Source organism: Nerophis lumbriciformis, linkage group LG17 (assembly GCF_033978685.3).
Source record: "Nerophis lumbriciformis linkage group LG17, RoL_Nlum_v2.1, whole genome shotgun sequence".
NCBI lineage: Eukaryota > Metazoa > Chordata > Actinopteri > Syngnathiformes > Syngnathidae > Nerophis > Nerophis lumbriciformis.
Window position 1 is genome coordinate 10,377,501 of NC_084564.2, and position 24,904 is coordinate 10,402,404.

At 39.0% G+C, this 24,904-nt stretch overlaps 2 protein-coding genes across 5 annotated transcripts in view; one reads left to right on the plus strand and one right to left on the minus strand.

Annotated features, from left to right (window-relative positions):
* LOC140679496 (V-set and immunoglobulin domain-containing protein 10-like 2) overlaps positions 1–5,407 on the minus strand; it is an 18,993-nt gene extending 13,586 nt beyond the window's left edge. Inside the window, exon 1 of the mRNA XM_072914979.1 lies at positions 5,264–5,407. The gene's annotated coding sequence lies outside the window, so the exon portion shown is untranslated. The remainder of the gene's footprint in view (positions 1–5,263) is intronic.
* bcl9l (bcl9 like) overlaps positions 1–24,904 on the plus strand; it is a 76,787-nt gene that overhangs the window by 13,579 nt on the left and 38,304 nt on the right. The window contains exon 1 of one of the 4 annotated variants that reach the window (XM_061972420.1): positions 5,484–5,632. The exons of the other annotated variants lie outside the window; for them this stretch is intronic. The gene's annotated coding sequence lies outside the window, so the exon portion shown is untranslated. Of the gene's footprint in view, positions 1–5,483; positions 5,633–24,904 lie in introns of those variants that run through there. 4 annotated transcript variants of the gene reach the window in all.

A 24,904-nucleotide genomic window follows, 5' to 3' on the forward strand; every position in this document is an offset into this window, starting at 1 on the left:
GTTTTTCAATGTGACTGCATGAAAAATGTCCAAAAGAAATAATGTAGACATGATCAGCGAGTGTTTACATGCACATGTCGCCATCGTGACGAGTGTCACGTTCAAAGTTGCCCTGACGGACACACCTTTTGTGTTTCCCCCTCCTTCAGCTCACACAGAACCCATTTACATTTCTTGTTCCTCTCTTCACATCCATGCCAGTTTCCATGACAACATTATTTCACTCTCATCCTTTTTTCTCTCGATCTCGATGGCCGCCGCCACCGCGTTCTTACGACCTTCCTTTGCTCCTTTCATTTCCTTACCTGGAAAATAAAAAAACCCCACCAACAACAGCCATGTTTGTCTTCTTACTACCGCGTCTAATTGCTCACCACGTGCCAGCGCAGAAATTATGAACGCGGATAAATTGGAGGACAGTTTTATGACGAGGAACCAAAAAGCACAATCTTCAGCTACAGTATATAGGTATCTATTAAGGAGGTGCCAATCCATCGTACGCTGATCGATATCGGACGATTGTCTTAAAAAAGTATGACTAATTATGTGTCTCCATACACAGTGTGGAGACGCTCTCCTAAATAAAAATAAACTTAACATCGACAGATTGACCTGAAGTTGAGCTCGAGATTTAAGCATTGAATAAAAAAAATATTACTTGTTTTAAACCTTTTTAAGACTGAGACCCTTCCGTGTCCCAGAGACAAATCTTGAGGGAAAATAAAAATGGATATAATGTATTGGTTTTCAAAATGAAAACTATCAGAACGGCACACGCATGTTTTAAGTTTTCAGTGTGCGGCCCTCAGTGGAAAAAGTTAGGACGCCCGTGTTTGAAGAAGTAGGAAATGCTTGCATGCCTGGGTGTTATCACTAGTACTGTAATGTGCATGTGTACTTAATGAAGTGTCCAGTGGGTGTCACCGTGGGAAGTCCACAGTGACTCTTCTTGTCTTGGGGCGGTATAGCTCGGTTGGTAGAGCGGCAGTGCCAGCAACTTGAGAGTTGCAGGTTCGATCCCCGCTCCCGCCATCTTAGTCACTGCCGTTGTGTCCTTGGGCAAGACACTTTACCCACCCAGTGCCACCCACACTGGTTTAAATGTAACTTAGATATTGGGTTTCACAATGTAAACACTTTGAGTCATTTGAGAAAAAGAGCTATATAAATGTAATTCACTTCACTTCGTCCTCATTTATAAGTCAGAAAAGCAGAAAATCTTTATAGGTTCCCCCTAAAAACAATATTCTCCAAGAAAGTGCAAATGACGCACGGGAATGTGCATTTTTATACACATACTGTGTCTCTTACAATACAGTTTAAGATAGGGTGTCTAAAATGCAGCCCGGTAGCCATTTGCAGGCATACTTGCCAACCTTGAGACCTCCGATTTCGGGAGGTGGGGGGTGGGGGGGCAGGGCGTGGTTGGGGGCGTGGTTAAGAGGGGAGGACTATATTGACAGCTAGAATTCACCAAGACAAGTATTTCATATATATATATATATATATATATATATATATATATATATATATATATAGCTACATCCTGAAAATATGCAAACAAAACTGTGTTTAGATAATTGATACTTCAAACTTGCATAAATAAATCTTAAGGAATATAACATAACTTGGCTTCTGAGAGCTTCTAAATGTAATGAATAAAATGCTAAAGTTGTTGATAAACAAGCAATTATTTTAATAATTAAATATGGTCATTTTAAATGAATTATTATGATAATTTAAAATTAATTATTTCAAATATGTTTATTTTAATGTATAATTCTAATGCCTGGATGTAATAAGGAGTCAGAAAAAATACAAATAAAAATACAATTAATTTTGATGTTTTTAGCAAAATATAGTAAAAATGTATTTTATTTTTTTTAAATTAATAAATATATTTATTTTTAGGTAAGATAAACATAATAATACAATTTATCTCTCGTCTGGATGATTTAGTTCTTGTCACCCTGTTGTCCTCCCTTGTGAAAAAAGGCTGTCCTCACTCAGGTGCATGGAGCTGGAGGGGGCGTGGCCTCCAACTCCGGCTGAAAATCGGGAGATTTTCGGGAGAATATTTGTCCCGGGAGGTTTTCAGGAGAGGCGCTGAATTTCGGGAGTCTCCCAGAAAATTCGGGAGGGTTGGCAAGTATGTTTGCAGCGCATTCAAAAATTATATTAAATTAAATAAACATAAAATCAAAAAGTGGAATAAAATAGCAAATAGGTGAAATGTAACAAGAAAAAGTTGCATTTTTCACTCTAATAACACAAAGCTGCCATGCAGAACGTTATTTTCTTTCAAGCTCTTGTTGCTCAAAAAATAATAATGAATCAAAATCAATGATGTTATGAATTATTCATCTATTCAAAGCTCCAATTGCTTCATGTCAAATATTTTACTTACATTGCATATTTTGTGTGTTTGCCGTATAAAAACGTTTTTTTTAAAAATAAAAAGGGCATAAAACAAACAAAAACAACATTTAAAAAAATTTATAAAAACTTACAATAGACGGTTAGATCTGAAGTTCATCTAGAGACTTAAGCGTAAAAAAATGTATGACTTATCCATCCATCCATTTTCTACTGCTTGTCCCGTTCAGGGTCACGGGGGTGCTGGAGCCTATCTTAGCTGCATTCGGACGGAAGGCGGGGTCCACCCTTTTTAACATTTTTATTTTGGTGGGATGTATTATTATTATTATTATTATTATTATTATTATTATTATTATTATTATTATTATTATTATTATTATTATTATTATTATTATTATTATTATTATTATTATTATTATTATTATTATTAGGCCGCACAGTGGCAGAGGAGTTAGTGCATCTGCCTCACAATACGAAGGTCCAGGGTTCGATCCTGCGCTCGGGATCTTTCTGTGTGGAGTTTGCATATTTTCTCCCTGTGACTTTGGCTTCCTCCCACCCCCAAAAACATGCACCAGGGGATAGGTTGATTGGTAACACTAAATTGGCCCGAGTGTGCGAATGTTGTCTGTCTATCTGTGTTGGCCCTGTGATGAGGTGGCGACTTGTCCAGGGTGTAACCCGCCTACCGCCCGAATGCAGCTGAGATAGTCTCCAGCGACCCCAAAAGGGACAAGCGGTAGAAAATGAATGGATGGATCCAATCCAATCCACTTTATTTATATAGCACATTTAAACGACAAAATGTTTCCAAAGTGCTGCACAACAAAAATAAATACATATAAAACCAATATAAAATAAATATGATTAAAAACAATTTTAAAGGGTAAAACCAATTAAAACAGTAAATAGAAATCAACATTTTAAAAACACAGAGGACAACAGAGAACCACACAACTCACGTAGTGTTAAAAGCCAGAGAATAAAAGTGGGTCTTAAGACGAGACTTAAAACACTCCACTGTGGGAGCAGTTGGAACATGGAGGGGCAGAGTGTTCCAGAGCTTAGGGCCGACCACAGAGAAGGCCCTGTCTCTCCTGGATTTAAGTCTGGTCTTGGGCACTACAAACTGGAGCTGGCTCTCGGACCTCAGAGCGCGCACAGGATTGTAAATTTGGATGAGGTCCGAGATATACTGAGGTGCCAGTACATGTAAAGCTTTAAAAACAAACAGCAAGGTTTTAAAATCAATTCTAAGCTGAACAGGGAGCCAGTGCAAACTCTTAAGAATTGAGGTTATATGCTGGCGTTTCCTGGCCCCTGTTAAAAGTCGTGCTGCCGCGTTCTAGACTAACTGCAACCGGGAGAGAGCTTTTTGGCTAATGCCAGCATAAAGTGCATTGCAGTAATCCAGGCCACTTGAAATAAAAGCATGCACGACTTGTTCAAAAAGGTTAAAAGATGGATTATTATTATTATGTATTATTATTGTATGTATTATTTTGATGGCAGTATTTTTGCTCAAAAAATAACAATGAATTAAAATCAATGTTATGAATTATTGACTTATGTTAGGCTCCAATTACTTCATATCAAATATTCCACTTTGATTTTTTATAAAAAAATTTTGGGAGGGGGGGGATACTGCATAAGGTTTTGAGAAAAAGTGCATACAAATTAAAATAAACTTAATATCGACAGATTGACCTGAAGTTGAGCAAGAGATTTAAGCGTTGAATCAAAAAATATAACTTATGTTTACCCCTTTTTAAGACCGAGACCCTTCCGTGTCCATGAGATCAATCTTGACGGGAGCCCTAAAGCAGTGGTTCTTAACCTGGGTTCGATTGAACCCTAGGGGTTCGGTGAGTCGGCCTCAGGGGTTCGGCGGAGGTCAAAACACACCCGACTCATCGTGTAAATAAAAACTTCTGCCTATCGGCGTATTACGGATACGGCAACAGCAGAAGTCAGACTGATTTGCAGGTGTGTAATTTGTTGTGAGTTTATGCACTGTGTTGGTTTTGTTCTTTGAACAAGGTGATGTTCATGCACGATTCATTTTGTGCACCTGTAAAAAAAACATGGTAACATTTTAGTATGGGGAACATATTCACCATTAATTAGTTGCAAATTAGTAACATATTGGCTCTTAACTAGTCATTATTAAGTACTTATTAATGCCTTATTCGGCATGGCCTTATTATAACCCTAACCCTCTAACTCTGGCCCTTAGCCCCTAACCCTAACCAAATAACCCTAAATTAAGTATTTGTTACTTAGAATATGTTCATTCATTTTTTTTTTCCATTTATTTATTTATTTCAGGCAATGACATAAAAAAGTACAAAGTTGGCAACACATAATAATATAAATTAATATAGTGCAAAAGGTAATGTATAGTATGTAATGCTAACATAAAGAATATGTTCCCCTAGTGTCCAAAAAACTCTAAATTAAGTCTTTGTTAATTAGAATATGTTCCCCATACTAAAGTGTTACCAAAAACATATAACTTTGTCTTGAATTTGAAAAAAAAAAAAAACATTTTATGTTTCACTAAAGGGTACGGTGAATGCGCATATGAAACTGGTAGGGTTCGGTACCTCCAACAAGGTTAAGAACCACTGCCCTAGAGGTAAAAAAAATTATATAATTTATGGTTTTCAAAATGAAAAATATCAAAAAGCCCCACGCATGGTTTAATTTTTCAATGTGCGGCCCTCAGTTGAAAAAGTTTGGACACCCGTGTTTGAAGAAGTCCGACATGAATGCATGCATGCCTGGGTGTTATCACTAGTACTGTAATGTGCATGTGTACTTAATGAAGTGTCCAGTGGGTGTCACCGTGGGAAGTCCACAGTGACATGAGTCAGTGACTTACGGGTGCCGGTGTGGACACTCTCATGATTGTCGGCGGCTCGATGGCGACTCGTCCTGCCCTCCTTCACACTCTCGCCGAGTGGGAGTCATGAACCGCAGCAAGGTGACGCGTCTCCTGATTTCCACCCAAACTTACAGCGAGACTCGCGGCGCCGCTCTTTGCCCGCTCTGAAGGCTACGTCGAGCGGACTCTCGCCTGGTCCCCACCTTCCAAGCGAGCGGGACCTTCCAGCGGCGTGGCCACAAGCCGGCCCGAGCGAGCGGTGTCGGCGCCGGCGGCGGCGGCCACCCCTGCGGGGAATGTCGGCCGGGGGCCGTCGCTCCTGACGTCGGCCTCCTTCCTCGCGTGTCACAGCGCGGCCATAATGAGGTAAAATTACGCATCATGTTTGGACTCTAAACTCCCTCTCCCGCACACAACAAGGTCTATTTAACTTTCCTTACGTCATTTCGAACAATTGTTCGCGGCGGCAGTGCGGAAAAGTTCCCGAGTGCGGTTAGCAAACACGACGTCCGGGCAGCGAGCAGCCGAAGCGCAGCCGTCAATTCGCATGCTAAGTTAGCATTGGCATGCTAAGTTAGCATTAGCATGCTACGTTAGCATTAGCAGGCTAAGTTAGCATTGGCATGCTAAGTTAGCATTAGCGTGCTAAGTTAGCACGCTAATGCTAAGTTAGCCGGGGCTCGCTGACGCATCCACGGGGAACCCAGAGTGGGCTTTCCTTCGGCGGCGAGCGTCCTTAAAAGCTCCCGCCGGGGAACGAGAGAGGCGCTCGCCTGACTTCACGCCCCGCCAGCCGGCTGACGACTGTGTCATAACGCCCCCCCCCACCCACCGCTTCTTTACATCTGGTTCGCATTAGCTTGTCAGCTAGCTCGTGACAAGACGGCGGAGGCATCGGTGGCGCTGAAGCCGCGCTGTGCGGGGTGACAGTCGGCTGTCACTTCCACGAAGACCCCGCCTCAGGCTGGGCATGCAGGCACGCTGTCCTCGCACTTTTTAACGGAGCCTACAGGCATTTTATGAAGTATTGGATATTTTTTGTAAGTTTCCACTTTACGATAGTGCACTTATTAACTTTAAGCCAGTGTTTTTCAACCTTTTTTGAGCCAGTTGACAGTAAAAAGTCGTTGTCACAATTGTTGGATATGACTTTAAAGCATAACCAAACATGCTCACTATAGCTCTTGTCTCAAAGTAGGTGTACTGTCACCACCTGTCACATCACACCCTGACTTATTTGTACTTTTTTGCTGTTTTCCTGTGTGTAGTGTTTTAGTTCTTGTCTTGCACTCCTATTTTGGTGGCTTTTTCTCTTTTTTTGGTATTTTCCTGTAGCAGTTTCATGTCTTCCTTTGAGCGATATTTCCCGCATCTACTTTGTTTTAGCAATCAAGAATATTGCAGTTGTTTGTATCCTTCTTTGTGTGGACATTGTTGATTGTCATGTCATGTTCGGATGTACACTGTGGACGTTGTCTTTGCTCCGCAGTAAGTCTTTGCTGTCGTCCAGTATTCTGTTTTTGTTTACTTTGTAGCCAGTTCAGTTTTAGTTTCGTTCTGCATAGCCTTCCCTTAGCTTCAATGCCTTTTCTTAGGGGCACTCGCCTTTTGTTTATTTTTGGTTTAAGCATTAGACACCTTTTTACCTGCACGCTGCCTCCCGCTGTTTCCGACATCTACAAAGCAATTGGCTACCGGCTGCCACCTACTGATATGGAAGAGTATTACACGGTCACTCTGCCGAGCTCTAAACAGCACCGACACTCAACAACACATAATTTGCAGACTATACTTACTGGTTTGCAAAAAATGTTTTTGACCCAAATAGGTGAAATTGGATAATCTCTAACGGCACACCAGACTGTACTAGTGTGCCACGGCACAGTGGTTGAAAAACACTCCTTTTAAGCAGCATGGATAGAACCTGTGTGGTGTGTTTGCTCTCCCGGTGCACACACAACCAGGCACCGGCAGCCTGTTGCGTATGGTTGCCATAACGCTGCTGCAGCTTTAAGTGCACAGCCTGCCTGTTGTATCTCTCATATCCCAGTCAGCTATATTTAGCACCTAACAGAGTTTGCAACTTGAGCCGAATTGTCTTGCACAGCACCAGCACACAGCCTTCACACTGATGGTGGTGGAGGGGCAGAAAAGTGCTTAATCATGATGTTTTTGCCACACATTTGTATGGTTTTCTTGTCTAAACTTCAATATTTGACCAGTGGGTCACATTGGAATAATACAGATACATTTGTTATCACTTCACTGCTATGGTTTCACAAAATAGACAATATATTTTTAGAGAAATAAACATAATTACAGTGAATGTCATACATACAGACATACAAATAATTTTGAGGGTTTACTTTTGATCTTGTTTGCAAAAAAGTTTCCAGGCTGATATTGATGAGGCAGTTTTGTGCACATAAAAAGTGCAAGTGAGATGACATGAGTGGCAGGAAAAACAACTTCCTGTCTCTTCTGTCTACAATTCGATTTTGAGAAGAAAAGAAAAGAAAGCTTGCGACATACTGTCTTAAATTCAATGTGACATTTATTCCGCTCCGTCAACAAGAAACGTACTGTGTACAGTACACACCCAGTCGACACATCAGGGACACCATCTGTAAACGGGCAGGGATGTAACGATGTGAAAATGTTATATAGCGGTATTGTTGAATGTGCCCATAACGTGTCGTTTTTTTTTTTTTTTTAAACTAAACAAACCTTAAACAACTATTAATTTGAAAACAAAAAAACTATATTAATTAGACACAAATATACTTTCTTGGCAGAAGAAACCTTAAATATCGTTTTGAATTCTTAAGAGCTATTTTTTTGAGTGTGTAAATGTTTTTTGTTTTTTTTTCATTTTAATTTGTAATAGTTTTAGAATGTTTTTTTTATTGATAAAGGCAAATTAAGTGTGTACTTTGCTTCACATCTGGTGTATGTGACGTCACACAAGTTCACTTTCCAATGTAGACAGCTATGTCTTTAATAAAGTTGTTAAAAAACAAACAAACACACCTTTGTGTCATATTTCTCCGAGTATAGATCGATCACTTTTTACTAAGGGAGCACAGCCTGTAGGTTCAATATTTACAATTGAATATCTTACTTGCTCAGTAATGTATTTATGCAAGTTTAGCTTGTGTTATGTTGTTAATGTCTTGTATTCATGTTAGCATTTAAGCTAGCTAGCAAGCTAGCACTAACCGGTTTGTGAGTTAATCAAAGTATGGCTATAAATCACGCTATTTCCAATCATTTTAATTTAAAACAGTAATACTAACCGACAGTTTTATCATTGCTACCGTTTACTGTCACATCCCAATGCACGGGTTACCAAAGTGCAACCTGTGTGTGTGTGTGTGTGTGTATAAATATATATATATATATATACATACATACATACACACATGTACTAAGGGTGTAACGGTACACAAAAATTTCCGTTCGGTACGTACCTCGGTTTAGAGGTCACGGTTCGGTTCGGTTCATTTTCGGTACAGTAAGAAAACAACAAAATATACATTTTCTGGTTATTTATTTACCAAATTTGTAAACAATGGCTTTATCCTTTTAACATTGCTTTAAAATAGCTCTGTGTGTGATGGATGTGAGCCACCACTAGGCTGATCAGTGCAACAGCAGGCAGTCATATATATATATATATATATATATATATATATATATATATATGTCTTAATAAGGTTATCCAAAAAATAGTGCTCGATACCGTAGTAGAGCGCAATATATGTATGTGTGGGAAAAAAAATCACAAGACTATTTCATCTCTACAGGCCTGTTTCATGAGGGGGTTTCCCTCAATCATCAGGAGATTTTAATGGGAGCATTCACATACCATGGTTTATATAGGGCACAGAGTGGGTGGGTACAGGCTGGCGTAGGGGCGTGGTGATTGGCTCATGTGTTACCTAGGAGGTGTTTCCGTCTGTGGTGGCATGCTGTTACAATTTCGCTGCGCTTGTTGAGGGATGACAGGTCTGGACGGTAAATAATAAACAGTTTCTCTTTCAAGCATAGGTTGCATCTTTTATTACCACTATTGTAAGGTGTGCTGGATGCAAGAATTTGCTATGTTATTGAATATTCAACATTATTGTCTTTGAGGTCCCAAATGTGTTTGCTGAGTTCTGTGGTATTTCGCAGGTTTTGGTTCCACATAAATGTGTATATTGGTTCCTGGAACCAAAACCTGCGGAATACCACAGAACTCAGCAAACACATTTGGGACCTCAAAGACAATAATGTTGAATATTCAATAACATGGCAAATTCTTGCATCCAGCACACCTTACAATAGTGGTAATAAAAGATGCAACCTATGCTTGAAAGAGAAACTGTTTATTATTTACCGTCCAGACCTGTCATCCCTCAACAAGCGCAGCGAAATTGTAACAGCATGCCGCCACAGACGGAAACACCTCCTAGGTAACACATGAGCCAATCACCACGCCCCTACGCCAGCCTGTACCCACCCACTCTGTGCCCTATATAAACCATGGTATGTGAATGCTCCCATTAAAATCTCCTGATGATTGAGGGAACCCCCCCTCGTGAAACAGACCTGTAGAGATGAAATAGTCTTGTGATTTTTTTTCCCACACATACATATGTATGTATGTATGTATATATATATATATATATATATATATATATATATATAAATATATATATATATATATATATATATATATATAATATCTGTGTGTGTATATATATATATATGTATATATATATCTGTGTGTATGTATATATATATGTATATATATATCTTTGTATATATATATATATCTGTGTATATATATATATATATATATATATGTATATATATCTGTATATATATATCTGTATATATATATATATCTGTATATATATATCTGTATATATCTGTACATATATGTGTATATATGTACATATGTGTATATATATGTACATATATGTGTATATATGTACATATATGTGTATATATATATGTACATATATGTGTATATATGTACATATATGTGTATATATATATATGTATGTACATATATGTGTGTATGTACATATATGTGTGTGTATATGTATGTGTGTGTCTGTGTGTGTACATATATGTATATGTACATGTATGTGTATATATATGTACATATATGTGTATATATGTGTATATATATGTACATATATGTGTGTATGTACATATATGTGTGTATATGTATGTGTGTGTCTGTGTGTGTACATATATGTACATGTACATATGTGTGTATGTATGTACATGTGTATATATATGTACATGTACATAAATGTGTATATGAAAAATGTACATATATGTGTGTATATATGTACATGTACATAAATGTGTATATGAAAAATGTACATATATGTGTATATATGTACATATATGTGTATATATATGTATGTATGTATGTATGTGTGTATAAATGTAAAAATGTGCGTATATAAATGTGTATGAATGTATAAAAGTGTATGTATGTGTGTATATATGTATGTATTTGCGTGTATAGTACATATGTGTGTGTGTATATATATATATATATATTTAAAAAAATTAATAAACAAGGTAAAAGAAGGTACAAAAAAAGTATTTGAAGGTAAATAAAAGGAAGAATAGGTCCAAAAGAAGGTAAATAGAAGTTAAGAGATAAAACAATGTAAAAGATTATCAAAAAAGTAAAAGTAAATCGAAAGTAAATAGAAGGTAAAATAAGTTAAACATGTAAATAAAAGGTTACAAAAAGTCAAACATATAAATTAAAATTAAAACGTGAAAATAGAAAGTAAAAGGCGGTCAAAGAAGGTAAATAGGAGGTGAATAAAAAGTAATTGAAGGTAAAAAAAAAAGGTGGAATATGTCCAATTAAACTGAAAGTAAGTAAATAAAAGGTAAAAGAGCTACAAGGTAAAATACATTCAAAAAGATAAAATAAGTTCTGTAGAATCTAAAAATAGGAATATAAAAGGTAATAGACGGTCAAAGAGTGTAAATATAAAGTAAAATAATGTAAATGAAAGGTAAAAAAAGTTAAAAGGTAAAATAAATTGAATAAAAAAGGTAAATACAAGTTTAAAAATGAGTATAGAAGGTAAAACAAGGTAAAAGACAGTCAAAGAAGGTAAATAGAAAGTAAATAAGGTCATGGCAAGTATAAAAATCTCTGTTTATTTAAACTATTTTCCCTAAACTATGCATTTAGGTTATAAAATGTTTTATCAAATACTCGATCAATGGAACAAACTAATGGATAGATTAGTAGAGTACTAAAATAATGGATAGATTAGTGGAGTAGTAAAATAATGGATAGCTGCTTGAGTGTGACATGACAACGTAGAAATGGAACATAACAGAATAGCTTTATAATAGGTGTCAGAGGCTGGCAGAGGGAGTGAGGGGTCGTAGTGTCGGAGTGTGCGCATGCAAAGTAAACAAGCTTTGTTTGTTGTAGTCATGTGATTGCGTGTTGCAAGTTTAAAGAGCAACCAGCCCGGCGGCCTAACGAGCCTCAGGTGACATCCGCAGGTATGTTTAATTCATTAACAGGTTAGCTAACATCAGCGGCGGAGAGCTTTCCTAGGTGCAGATTGGATTGTGGAGGTGCAAGAAGTTGTGTTGTTGTTGAGAGTCTTGTGTTGTTTGTTGTGCACGATCCCCCAGCGAGCTGCAGTGTCACCATCTGCTCTCCGGCGGCACATGACCGTTTTACGCACGGCGCGGTTCGCCGAACTGGAAATGTATAAATTGTCCAGCTGTGAAGGCAAGCAGCCGGCTGGTATCTCATCAGATGAGTGGCGGGGGGGGGGGGCGTCGTTGTGAAAAGCCGACAATTAAACACAAACTCCGAACAGAAGTTGTATTAATGCACGCGCGCGGCTCATGGAGGTTTGTTTTCTCCCCGTCAGCCCCCTCTCTCTCTCTCTCTCTCTCTCCGTGCTCTGATGAGGCGGCATTTTCTCCAGGACGCCCGCCCCCTTGCTCTAGTTGGCAGTCTTCCAGGCATGTGTTACAAAGGATGCCACCTTTGACCCCTGTGCAAATCAGCCATTACTTCCTTGTTTGGGAAGCGAGGCTTAACGACGAACAAGCTACTTTCAGACTGAGCATGTCTGCAGCTCGGAAAAGGACAGCTGCTCAGCTCCCTGCGAGCGTTTTCATGCAAAGTGTCAGCTGATGGTGTCAGTCAGACGGCGCGTGTCCTCCATAGCGTCCAATGCACTGATGGCAATCGTCTGTTAATCCAATCACGGCCACCTCCCCTCACCATCATAAAACTGTATTCATTCAATCGTTACACTTTCTCTTTACATTTACATTTATTATTGATATATAAAACATTATCATATTACAGTGTCTGTAAAGTATTATTACATGTTTTGTTTGTACACAGCTAGCCAGACAGTGTATGTACTGTAGTTGTAATAAAACGTGTGACGTGCTGCGTGTATCATGATCGATATAAAGTGTGACTCACTCGATTGACAGTTGTCTCCTTGGTCCAGCTGGCCGGGGACGTGTTTTCCGGATTATTTGGGTAAGCACTCCATTCATGTTGAAATAGCTTGGCTTCAAATTCCACATTTTGCAGCTTCGAGTCACTTTCACCTCACTCTCACGGTTTCCGTCTGCTCCAACGTCTCACTCTTCCTTCGTGCTCGCTTCCAGAAGCAACAGTTCATCCTCCGTATATTCAGCTTCAAAAAGATAAGGTTGTGAATCCTCATTTGTCCAAAAATAGTCGTCTTCCATGTCTGTTACCAAATCTGCCATGATTAGAACACATACTCACGTTTTTTTCCGGAAGTCGGACACACATTTGTTGCCAGAAGTCGGAAGTGCGTTGTTATGGAAAATAAATGCGCCGAGGAATTAATTTCGGCAATGCTAAAAATGATCAAAATACAGTAAATATTTTACATATTAAATATTGTTCTGAAGGTGTCTGTTACTACATTATATATATATATATATATATATATTTATTTATTTATATATATATATATATACTTGCACTGTTTATATTGTACATATTGTTATGAAAGTGTCTGTTACTACATTATATATATATATATATATATATATATATATATATATATATATATATATATACAATGTTGCTGTTACTACATTATATATATACGGTATATATATATATAATAATGTAGTAACAGACGCCTTTATAGCAATATGTAATATGTACAATATAAACATTGCAAGTACCGTATTTTTCGGAGTATAAGTCGCACCGGAGTATAAGTCGCACCTGCCGAAAATGCATAATAAAGAAGGAAAAAAACATATATAAATCGGACTGGAGGCCGGCCAAACGATGAAAAAAACTGCGACTTATAGTCCGAAAAATACGGTATATATATATACAGTATATGATTTAGTAACATACACCTTCATAACAATATGTAATATGTACAATATACACACTGCAAGTATATATATCATGTAGTAACAGACACCTTCATAACAATATGTAATATGTACAATATACACACTGCAAGTATATATATCATGTAGTAACAGACACCTTCATAATATGTAATATGTTCAATATAAACATTGCAAGTGTGTGTGTGTATATGTATATGTATATATATACAGGTAAAAGCCAGTAAATTAGAATATTTTGAAAAACTTGATTTATTTCAGTAATTGCATTCAAAAGGTGTAACTTGTACATTATATTTATTCATTGCTGTATGTATGTGTGTATATGTATGTATGTGTGTATATGTATGTATGTGTGTGTATATATGTGTATATATATGTATATATATATATGTGTGTGTATATGTGTATATATATGTGTATATATGTGTGTATATATATATGTGTATGTATATGTATATATATATATATATGTGTATATATATGTATATATGTATATATATATATGTATATACAGTGTATATATGCAGTGTATATATAAAATGTTGATGGAGGGATTGGAAGTTGTCTTAGAGGCTTTGAAGGCTACAACGGTGACTCCTATTAGCCGCATCTTCCTAACGTTTTTTTATCATCTTTAAATTCCTAAAAAAAAATAAGACATGTGTGTTCTTGTCTCTCATAATGATTGTGAACGATAGGCAAAATTCCCCCCCAAAAAGTGCAGTTCCCCTTTAAATGAAAAGTACCCGTATTTTTCAAAGGCAGAATAGTACCTTTTTTACTTCATTAGTACCGCTGTATTTTATTAGTACCGATATACCGTACTACCCTAAAACATGCAATTATCACATAAAAATAGGCAGCAAATGCTTATGCATATAATAGTTGTCACATTAAGTGTAGTCTTAATACAGCGTGTGCCATACTTGCCAACCTTGAGACCTCCGAATTCGGGAGATGGGGAGAGTGGGGGGGCGGGTTTGGTGGTAGCGGGTGTGTATATTGTAGCATCCCGGAAGAGTTAGTGCTGCAAGGCAAGGGGTTCTGGGTATTTGTTCTGTTGTGTTTATGTTGTGTTACGGTGCGGATGTTCTCCCGAAATGTGTTTGGTCTGGGTTCACAGTGTGGCGCATATTTGTAATAGTGTTAAAGTTGTTTATACGGCCACCCTCAGTGTGACCTGTATGGCTGTTGACCAAGTATGCGTGCATTCACTTGTGTGTGTGTGTGTCTGTGTAAAAGCCGCATATATTATGTGACTGGGCCGGCACGCTGTTTGCATGGAGGAAAAGCGGACGTGACGACAGTTTGTAGAGGCAGTGCCTTTAAGGCACGCCCCCAATATTGTTGTCCGGGTGGATCTCGGGAGAATGGTTGCCCCGGGAGATTTTCGGGAGGGGCACTGAAATTCGGGAGTCTCCCGGGAAAATCGTGAGGGTTGGCAAGTATGACGTGTGCACGTTATTGTAATTTCCACTATAATGGTACCAGAACATGCACTCCAAAGAAGCCATTAATGCTTCAAATATGTCTCTTAAAGCCACCTCTGCACCGATAGAAAGCGGTAGAGAGAATGGTTTTACTGATGACCAGAAGTGGATGTGACACTTTCACAAGTACAATATTTCAAAATAAGAGCATAAACGAGTTCTAAACAGGTAGCGTTGCATCTTTTTTTGGCGGTCCACATTTATTCCAGGCGAGCCGCCACCAATAAATGAATGTATGGGAAATGTCTTCCATGCTCCAGTGGGTTTCAGTGTCCCAATACTTGCATCTTGCAGTGTCCTTAATGGAGGCTCACTCTTAAACGGCTGCTGCTGTTGTGCAACGTGAATGCAAGTTGCAACCTGCTGCCAGGTGAGCCACGGCAGCGTTTAGCGCTCCGCCTTTGACTCACCGCCTGGCGCTGGCTCTTTATGCTCTCAAAGAAAGGGAGGGGGACGTCTCAGGTCAGCGCATCTCGCTCTGCAGCGAGACATCGGTCGGGCCTATCACGGGCGCCCGTACCCGCGCGTCACCCGCCGCTTGGCCTTGGCTTGTTTAGTTGCCACGGCAACCTGCCACACGGCCGCTCAGGCGGAGACGGGTTGTTTGCCTGCTCGCTCGCCAGCGAGCGCGGGCGCTCAGCGGGGCGAGGCGTGCGGATGGGAGACGCAATTTGCGGGCCGAGTAATTCGCTGTTTGTCGGAGATGCAGCTGATAACGCGGAAGGTTTGTGCGAATGGACGACGACCTGCAGTAACCTCTTGGTACGCTTCAGCAGCAGCAGGAAGACAAACAGAAACAAGCATGTGACCAAGGAGAGACTTTATGGACAAAAGGGTTGAGACACACTTCAAATTATTTCCCACTTGCCAAAATGTACAATTGTATTTCTAGAAATGTCCCTAGTTTTAGAAGCTAATTCCTTATTGTTAATAATAACCTTAATTTTAGCATGAATAATAGTTTTAAAATGCCATTTTGGAAAAAAAATACTATTCAAATAAGAGATTTTGTTTTGCCCCACAAAGAAAATGTCTTAAGAACTGCAAGTTGAATAATGTTTTCGGTATAAAACACTTATTCCTAGTAGGGCTGGGCGATATGGCCTTTTATTAATATCTCTATTTTAAGGCCATGTCACGATACACGATATATATCTCGGTATTTTGCCTTAGCCTTGAATGAACACATGATGCATATAATCACAGCAGTATGATGATTCTATGTGTCTACATTAAAACATTCTTCTTCATACTGCATTAATATGTGCTACTTTTAAACTTTCATGCAGAGAGGGAAATCACAACTAAGTCAGTTTAGCAAAAGTGTATTTATTAAACAGTTATTAAGCAGTGGCACAAACATTCATGTCATTTCCAAACAGAAAGTGCAAGATTGTCAGAGACATTTTAAAACAAAGTGCACTTTTGTGCATGATGTCACTAAGATGACATATCAAAACAACACTAAATTAAAGTGTACTTTTTGTACAGAACGCCACTACAATAGTTTAAAACAAATAAAGTGCACTTTTGTGCATGATACCACACAAGATATTTCAATAACTCAAATAAAAATGAGCTGCATGATAGGAAATTTAAATAGTGTATGTCCTTCGCTATGTGGTAGGTTCCCGCGAACGTTATCTCCTTCTGTTGTTGACTATTTTTTCATACGGTGTTGATCTGGAAATGGTAGACGCCAGGCTCAATTGGGTCAGTGCTGGTTGCTTGGGCATTTTGTTGACATGCGGAGTTTCAAGCACGGGTGACTTTTCAAATGATGCTACAAATTAGTAGTGCTGCTACTTTTTGTAGCAACGCTTTTGCCGCATACTTGACATATTACGGTTGTCTGTTCAACATATTCCCGCTTGAAGCCAAACCACCGCCAGACGATGGACCCCCTGCTGTTTTTCTTGGGAATTAATTCTTCTTCCTTCATTGGTTACCAGATTCGCACCTTCCCTCTTTCGTATTACCACTCGCACAGCTCCGCTTGCACCACAGCTAACATTACCCATGCCGCTACCTCTCTGCTCTGCGAGGGCGTATGACGTATGACAGTATGTGACGTATGTAAGAAGGTGCGCTTGTTTTATCTCTCTGTGAGAAGGAGAGACAAGAAAGAGTGAGAAGAGCCTGTAGTGTAATGCCCGCAGCTAAAAGCAACTGCGTGAGAACGTATACTCCAATATCACGATATAGTCATTTTCTATATCGCACAGAGACAAACCCGTGATATATCGAGTATGTTCGATATATCGCCCAGCCCTAATTCCTAGTTTAAAACGCAGGATATCCATCCATCCATCCATCCATTTTCTACCGCTTGTCCCTTTTGGGGTCGCAGGGGGTCACTGGAGCCTATCTCAGCTACAATCGGGCGGAAGGCGGGGTACACCCTGGATATATAAATCTTAATTTAGGATGTCTTATTCAGTAAAATTAATAACTAGCTGCATGGACAAAAAATTTCACTCACTTTTAGTATTTTTTCCCCCCCAATCTAGTCTTTTAATCTTATATTTTGTCAGCAGGGCACATCTTAATAATTTATTAATTCATTCATTAATCAATTAGAAGTTAAGTTTTAATATGCAGTGAATTTACTGCCAAAACTCCACAAACACACAAAAATGTTTTTATTCGTGACCAACGATTCACAAGGGAAAAAAAAAATACATTTCTTTGATTAAAAAAAAAAAGAAAAAGATTTGCCAGTAAAACAATTTTCTTTCATTAAAAAAAAATTTGCAAGTATGAAAAAATCTCCTATTTAAAAAATTATTCGCAAGTAAAAAAACAATTTATTAATTCATTCATTAATCAATTAGAGGTTAGGTTTTAATATGCAGTGAATTTACTGCCAAAACTCCACAAACACACAAATGTTTTTATTCGTGACCAACGATTCATAAAGAAAAAAAAAATTATTTAATTGAAGAAAAAAAAAAGATTTGCAAGTAAAACAATTTACTTTCATTAAAAAAAACAATTGCAAGTATGAAAAAAATCTCCTAATTAAAAAATTATTCGCAAGTATGAAAACAATTTTCTTTCATTAAACAATTTGCAAGTTAAACAATTTTCTGCAAGTAAAGACAGGATTTTCAAGTATAAAAACCATTTTCTCTCATTAAAAAAGCGCTTTTGCAAGTACAAAAAACAAGTATAAAAACGCATTTGTTTATTAAAAAACGATTTACAAGTAAAACTATTTTCTTTAATTAAAATGTTTTTCAAGTATAGAAACAATTATCTTTAAAAAAAACAAATAATTTTGCTAATTTTTGCAAGTATGAAAACAATTTTATTTCAATAAAAAAGCAATTCGCAAGTAAAAAAAAAAAAATTAATTTAGTAAAAAAAAACGATTTGCAAGCATGAAAAAAACTTTCAATAAAAATGATTCATGAGTATAAAAATGTTTTCTTCAATAAATAAAAACTATTCACAAGTAAAAAAAAAAAAAGATTTTTATTTTATTCTCAGTATATAAAAGGGCAGTATCGACAGTTGTATCGACCACTCCTACTTCGGTTAGCTTCGTGTGTGTGTGTGTGTGTGTGTGTGTGTGTGTGTGTGTGTGTGTGTGTGTGTGTGTGTGTGTGTGTGTGTGTGTGTGTGTGTGTGTGTGTGTGTGTGTGTGTGTGTGTGTGTGTGTGTGTGTGTGTGTGTGTGTGTGTCATGCTTACACATTCCTTTTCCTCTACTCCTCCATTGATAATAATACTTTGAAGAAACACTATTTTCCGCCACGGTGGTGAAGATTACTATATTTACAATGTGCTTAACACTGTGGATAGACAACGCATTCGTTGCAGCTTGCTCTCAAATTGGAGCCGGTGTTCTGGCAGGACATGCAGCCTCCTGGATTTCATGCAACTCGTGCGTGTGTGCAACAAGGACGGTGGAAATGTGATAATTGTGTCTCCCTGAGCGTGCTTCCCTTTTGAGGGAATCTTTCAGTACAATCTTGAGTACGTAACACAGTTGCAGTAAAGACCGGCTGAGCTCAGCGACTCATCAGCCGATCGCCGATCAATTCCAAAAGGCAAATATCGACCTCTGATTCGACCCCATGATCGGGGTATCCCTAGTTAATTGCGTCCCAATACTTTTATATATGTAGTGTATGGGCGCCACTGCACGGTAGCTCGATTAGTTTGGGGTTGGTGTGGTCATTTTTCCCCGGCAAAAATCTGTAGTGACAGCAAAACAATGAAGGAAAACGAGGCTCTCCTTTTAAGTTCAGCAAAAACCTGGGCCGCTGCAGACAAGTGGAGATTGTGGAGCCAAGCTTGCTTCTCAGGGATGAGTTACATGGCAACGATAAACAATTTCACTGTGTAACTGTGGTCATGCTGGGCTGGCAGAGCTGATCCTTTTTTAATTAATGTGACACTCTTTTGCATCGGTTTCTGCGGCTGCGGGCGGTTGTACAATTAAACAGTAGTAATGATAACCGCTTAAAACTCCCGACGGTTAGTATTACCTTAATAAATTCAAATGATCAACGAACCATCATTCATAACTGCACCTTAAAACTGACTGACTGGCACTAGCTTGCTAGCTAGCTTAAATGCTAACATGTAAACAGCAGACATTAACATCTTTCCCTGTTAAGAAACGTCATTCCCCAATCTAAACTTGTACAGACACATCGCTGTTGAAACAACTAAGATAGAGTATTCTTCACATTTAACATAAAGGATGTGCTGTTTTTGCACTAAGTATTCAATAAACTTGACAAGTTGGAACAGACGGACGTCCCATCAACAGGAAGTGAACATAAACCAGAAGTAAAACAACTGATGGCAATTTACAATAAAAGGTAAACATATTTAAATTAATATGGCTCTTATGAAGCCAGAACAGTATTTAATGTTTTCTCTGCCAAGAAAGTATATTGTCTATTTGTTTTAGTTATAAAATACAACTTGATTAAAATATTTTAGTTTGTGTATAAGTACTTTTTGAGCACATTCAACAATAGCACCATAATAATAACTGCAATCATTTTGGTCAACATTACTTTATTTAGCCATTTTGTTTATTGTTTTGGTTGCATATATTTAGGAGATCTTGCCCCAAGTGGAGGAGTTCAAGTACCTCGGAGTCTTGTTCACGAGTGAGGGAAGAGTGGATCGTGAGATCGACAGGCGGATCGGTGCGGCGTCTTCAGTAATGCGGACGCTGTATCGATCCGTTGTGGTGAAGAAGGAGCTGAGCCAGAAGGCAAAGCTCTCAATTTACCGGTCGATCTACTTTCCCATCCTCACCTATGGTCATGAGCTTTGGGTTATGACCGAAAGGACAAGATCACGGGTACAAGCGGCCAAAATGAGTTTCCTCCGCCGGGTGGCGGGGCTCTCCCTTAGAGATAGGGTGAGAAGCTCTGTCATCCGGGAGGAGCTCAAAGTAAAGCCGCTGCTCCTCCACATGGAGAGGAGCCAGATGAGGTGGTTCGGGCATCTGGTCAGGATGCCACCCGAGCGCCTCCCTAGGGAGGTGTTTAGGGCACGTCCGACTGGTAGGAGGCCACGGGGAAGACCCAGGACACGTTGGGAAGACTATGTCTCCCGGCTGGCCTGGGAACGTCTCGGGATCCCCCGGGAGGAGCTGGACGAAGTGGCTGGGGAGAGGGAAGTCTGGGCTTCCCTGCTTAGGCTGCTGCCCCCGCGACCCGACCTCGGATAAGCGGAAGAAGATGGATGGATGGATGGATATTTAACGGAGACTGAACCAATGTTTATATTTTTTGTGATTTTTTTATTCAAGCGCAAAATTTTGCTGGCAAAGTACATTTTATTTGTATTTGTTTGTTTTATTTAACTTGGTATTTTAAAGTTTACATTTCATTTACAGTGTTAAAATACACGAGAAATACATGTTAATTAATGGTATACTGCCATTATTGTTATGTATTGTCATTACATCAGTGGTTGATTTGGTCACAAAAATAATGGCAATTATATCGTTTATCTGCAATAATTTGTAGGTCAATATATCGTCCAGCAAAATTTGTTATCAGCCCAGGCCGAGCGAAACATGCCTATGCGGGTAGCTGGGTCAACGAAGGCTGGAGGTGTTCGATAATGACTGCCTCCAACGCATTAATGGTGTACTTACCGTCTGTCTTCATCGACGCCTGAATCTAAGGCCTCTTTCTTTCTAGAGAGGAAGCCGGCTCAACCCGCCCAGGGTGAATGCCGTCCTAAGACATCCTGCGCGGTTTATCCCTACGCACGTCCAAGCACAAACTCGCAACTACCCGACCTCTCTGATTGAGAGCCGAGCCCGTTAGCCAGTCGGCTAATCGCCCAGATACCAAACCTGGGGCTCTTGAAGCTTCAAGGACTGAGGTTTACTGACGTTCTAGCTCACAGCTAAGCTAGCTGGCATTTGTTAAAAATTTGACAAAAAAAAAAAATACATGACGCTGTAGGAGATCCAGTTGTCTGTCCTTGTTGACAATGTCTGGTTCTCCATGAGTGAACGTTGACAAAAGCTTCTATCACTCATTCAGTGTCTGTTCAAACAAAATTGCAGAGCTGGCAAGTCCATCTAGACTCGCTTGAAAAATGTTTGCGTGTCATCTTAAACATCTTTGCTCGTGCGCTTTGATTTCTGTGGTAGTTTGTTTAGCTCCTTCAGATACACGATACAATCATCTGTGGCAGTGTCAATCAAAACTGAGTATTATCATTTTTGTAAAGTTGACATAAGATATCATTAGACCAGTCATCATCAGTCATGCCAGAATTGTTTTTCCAAAGCATGTCGGACATCTGGAGAATGCGGTCTCCGACTCACGTCGGTAGGATGGTTTGCTTGTTAGCTAGCTAGTGAAAAGACGGAGTTGTGTAAAAAATAATTTAACTATTATTTTATCCAGAGGCCGTCAGCTACATTTTTCTACTTACCTGTGTGCATCTTTCTAAAAACATCATCACAAAATTCACCTTTTTGTTGTTTGTTCTTTGTTTATATCAAAATGTTATAAGGAATGACGGACATCTGGAGAATGCAGTCTCCAACTCTCCTTCGTAAGATGCTGAGCTAACAACGGAGAGACGGAGTTGTGTGAAAAATAGATTTAACTATTTTATCCGAAGACGGCCAGCTAAACGTTGTCTATTTACCTGTGTGCATCTTTCTAAAAAGATAATCACAAAATTCACTTTTTTGTTGTTTGTTCTTTGTTTGCATCAAAATGTTATAAGGCGTGTCGGACATCTGGAGAAGGCAGTCTCCAACTCTCCTTCGTAAGATGCTTAGCTAACTAGCTATCAACGGAGGGACGGAGTTGTGTGAAAAATAGATTGAACTATTTTATCCGAAGACCGCCAGCTAAATGTTGTCTATTTACCTGTGTGCATCTTTCTAAAAACATAATCACAAAATTAACTTTTCTTTTTGAGGAAGCGAGATTTGGGTGTTTTGTCGTTTGTTCTTTGTTTACATCAAAATGTTATAAGGCATGTCGGACACTTTTGGAGAATGCAGTCTCCAACTATTCTTTGTTTACATCAAAATGTTATTCTTTGCCACCTTGGCATAGAAATGGACAAGCTTATCGATACAAACGGTCTCCAGCAAATTTATTACTTATGTTTTAGCTCTGCCCATCACTGAACAGCTACTGGACGGACATTTTCAACACTTTGCCTGTGGTCACTGGCGAAAGGATTGAACCGAATCCTCTAAGTGGACTATTTGGGGTAGCGCCTCAGTCATCTACCCTTAGCAAGTCCAAAAAGAATCTGGTAGCATCCACTACTTTATTGGCTACATGACTCATTGTGTTGAATTGGAAGGCAACAGCGCCTCTTTGCCACACCCGCTGGATTTAAGGTGTCCTGTATTTTCTCAAACTGGAGAAAATTAGGCTGACATTGAATGGTTGTTCTGTGAAGTTTCAAGAACTGTGGGGTGCCTTTTCTAAGATCTGTAAGAGAAACGGATCTCTAAATGAACCCTGATTGAAATGTGGGTGGTTGAGTCCTTTGTGTGCTTGTGGGTTGCCAAGTCTCTCTAAGGTCATTCAGGAGTGCTGTTGTTTTTACTTTATTTATTATTATTTATATAAACACAGCTTTTGACGTTTGCTAGACAATTCATGTAATTTAAAGGGGAACATTATCACTATTTCAGAAGGGTTAAAACCATTAAAAATCAGTTCCCAGTGGCTTATTATATTTTTCTACGTTTTTTTCAAAATTTTACCCATCACGCAATATCCCTAAAAAAAGCTTCAAAGTGCCTGATTTTAACCATCGTTATAAACACCCGTCCATTTTCCTGTGACGTCACATAGTGAAGCCAACACACACAAACATGGCGGAAAGAACGGCAAGCTATAGCGACATTAGCTCTGATTCAGACTCGGATTTCAGCGGTTTAAGCGATTCAACAGATTACGAATGTATTGAAACGGATGGTTGTAGTGTGGAGGCAGGTAGCGAAAACGAAATTGAAGAAGAAACTGAAGCTATTGAGCCATATCGGTTTGAACCGTATGCAAGCGAAAACGACACGACAGCCAGCGACACGGGAGAAAGCGAGGACGAATTCGGCGATCGCCTTCTAACCAACGATTGGTATGTGTTTGTTTGGCATTAAAGGAAACTAACAACTATGAACTAGGTTTACAGCATATGAAATACATTTGGCAACAACATGCACTTTGAGAGTGCAGACAGCCCAGTTTTCATCAATTAATATATTCTGTAGACATACCCTCATCCGCGCTCTTTTCCTGAAAGCTGATCTGTCCAGTTTTGGAGTTGATGTCAGCAGGCCAGGGAAGCTAGGGTCGATAGGGGGTTTAGCTCGCTTGTCTGCGGGAACAAACTGCCGCCATTGCTTGCCGTGCTACCGAGGTCCTTTGTCCCTGAATTGCTCACACACTCCGGCAGATTCAATGGGGGTCTGGCGGCAGATTTCTTTGACTTTATCGTTGGAAATGCATCTGCTTTGAGTGTCGCAGGATATCCACACATTCTTGCCATCTCTGTCGTAGCATAGCTTTCGTCGGTAAAGTGTGCGGAACAAACGTCCAATTTCTTGCCACTTTCGCATCTTTGGGCCACTGGTGCAACTTGAATCCGTCCCTGTTCGTGTTGTTACACCCTCCGACAACACACCGACGAGGCATGATGTCTCCAAGGTACGGAAAACAGTCGAAAAAATGGAAAATAACAGAGCTGTTTTGACCCGGTGTTTGAGAAAATGGCGGATTGCTTCCCGATGTGACGCCACGTTGTGACGTCATCGGACCGAATATTAGAAAGGCGTTTAATTAGCCAAAATTCACCCATTTAGAGTTCGGAAATCGGTTAAAAAAATATATGGTCTTTTTTCTGCAACATCAAGGTATATATTGACGCTTACATAGGTCTGGTGATAATGTTCTCCTTTAAATGTGTCTGAAAATCAATAAACAAAACATGGACAAGCCAAATAGAGGTAATATTTTTGTAACAGCCTGATAAGCAGCACAGTTAGTTTAAATGCATATTTCTGAATAAAGTAGTCATATTTAAGGTCTTTATTATTAGTTAGAACATGCCTAAAAATATCTTAAACTGAATTTAAAAGTCGGTTTGGAGCCACTGAATAGGTTAGCGTTTCATATTGCGATTAGACGACTATTATAATGCAGTAGTCGTTAGTTGTAGAATATATTTGCTAATAACTAAACATGTGGTCAAAGAGAGCTAAC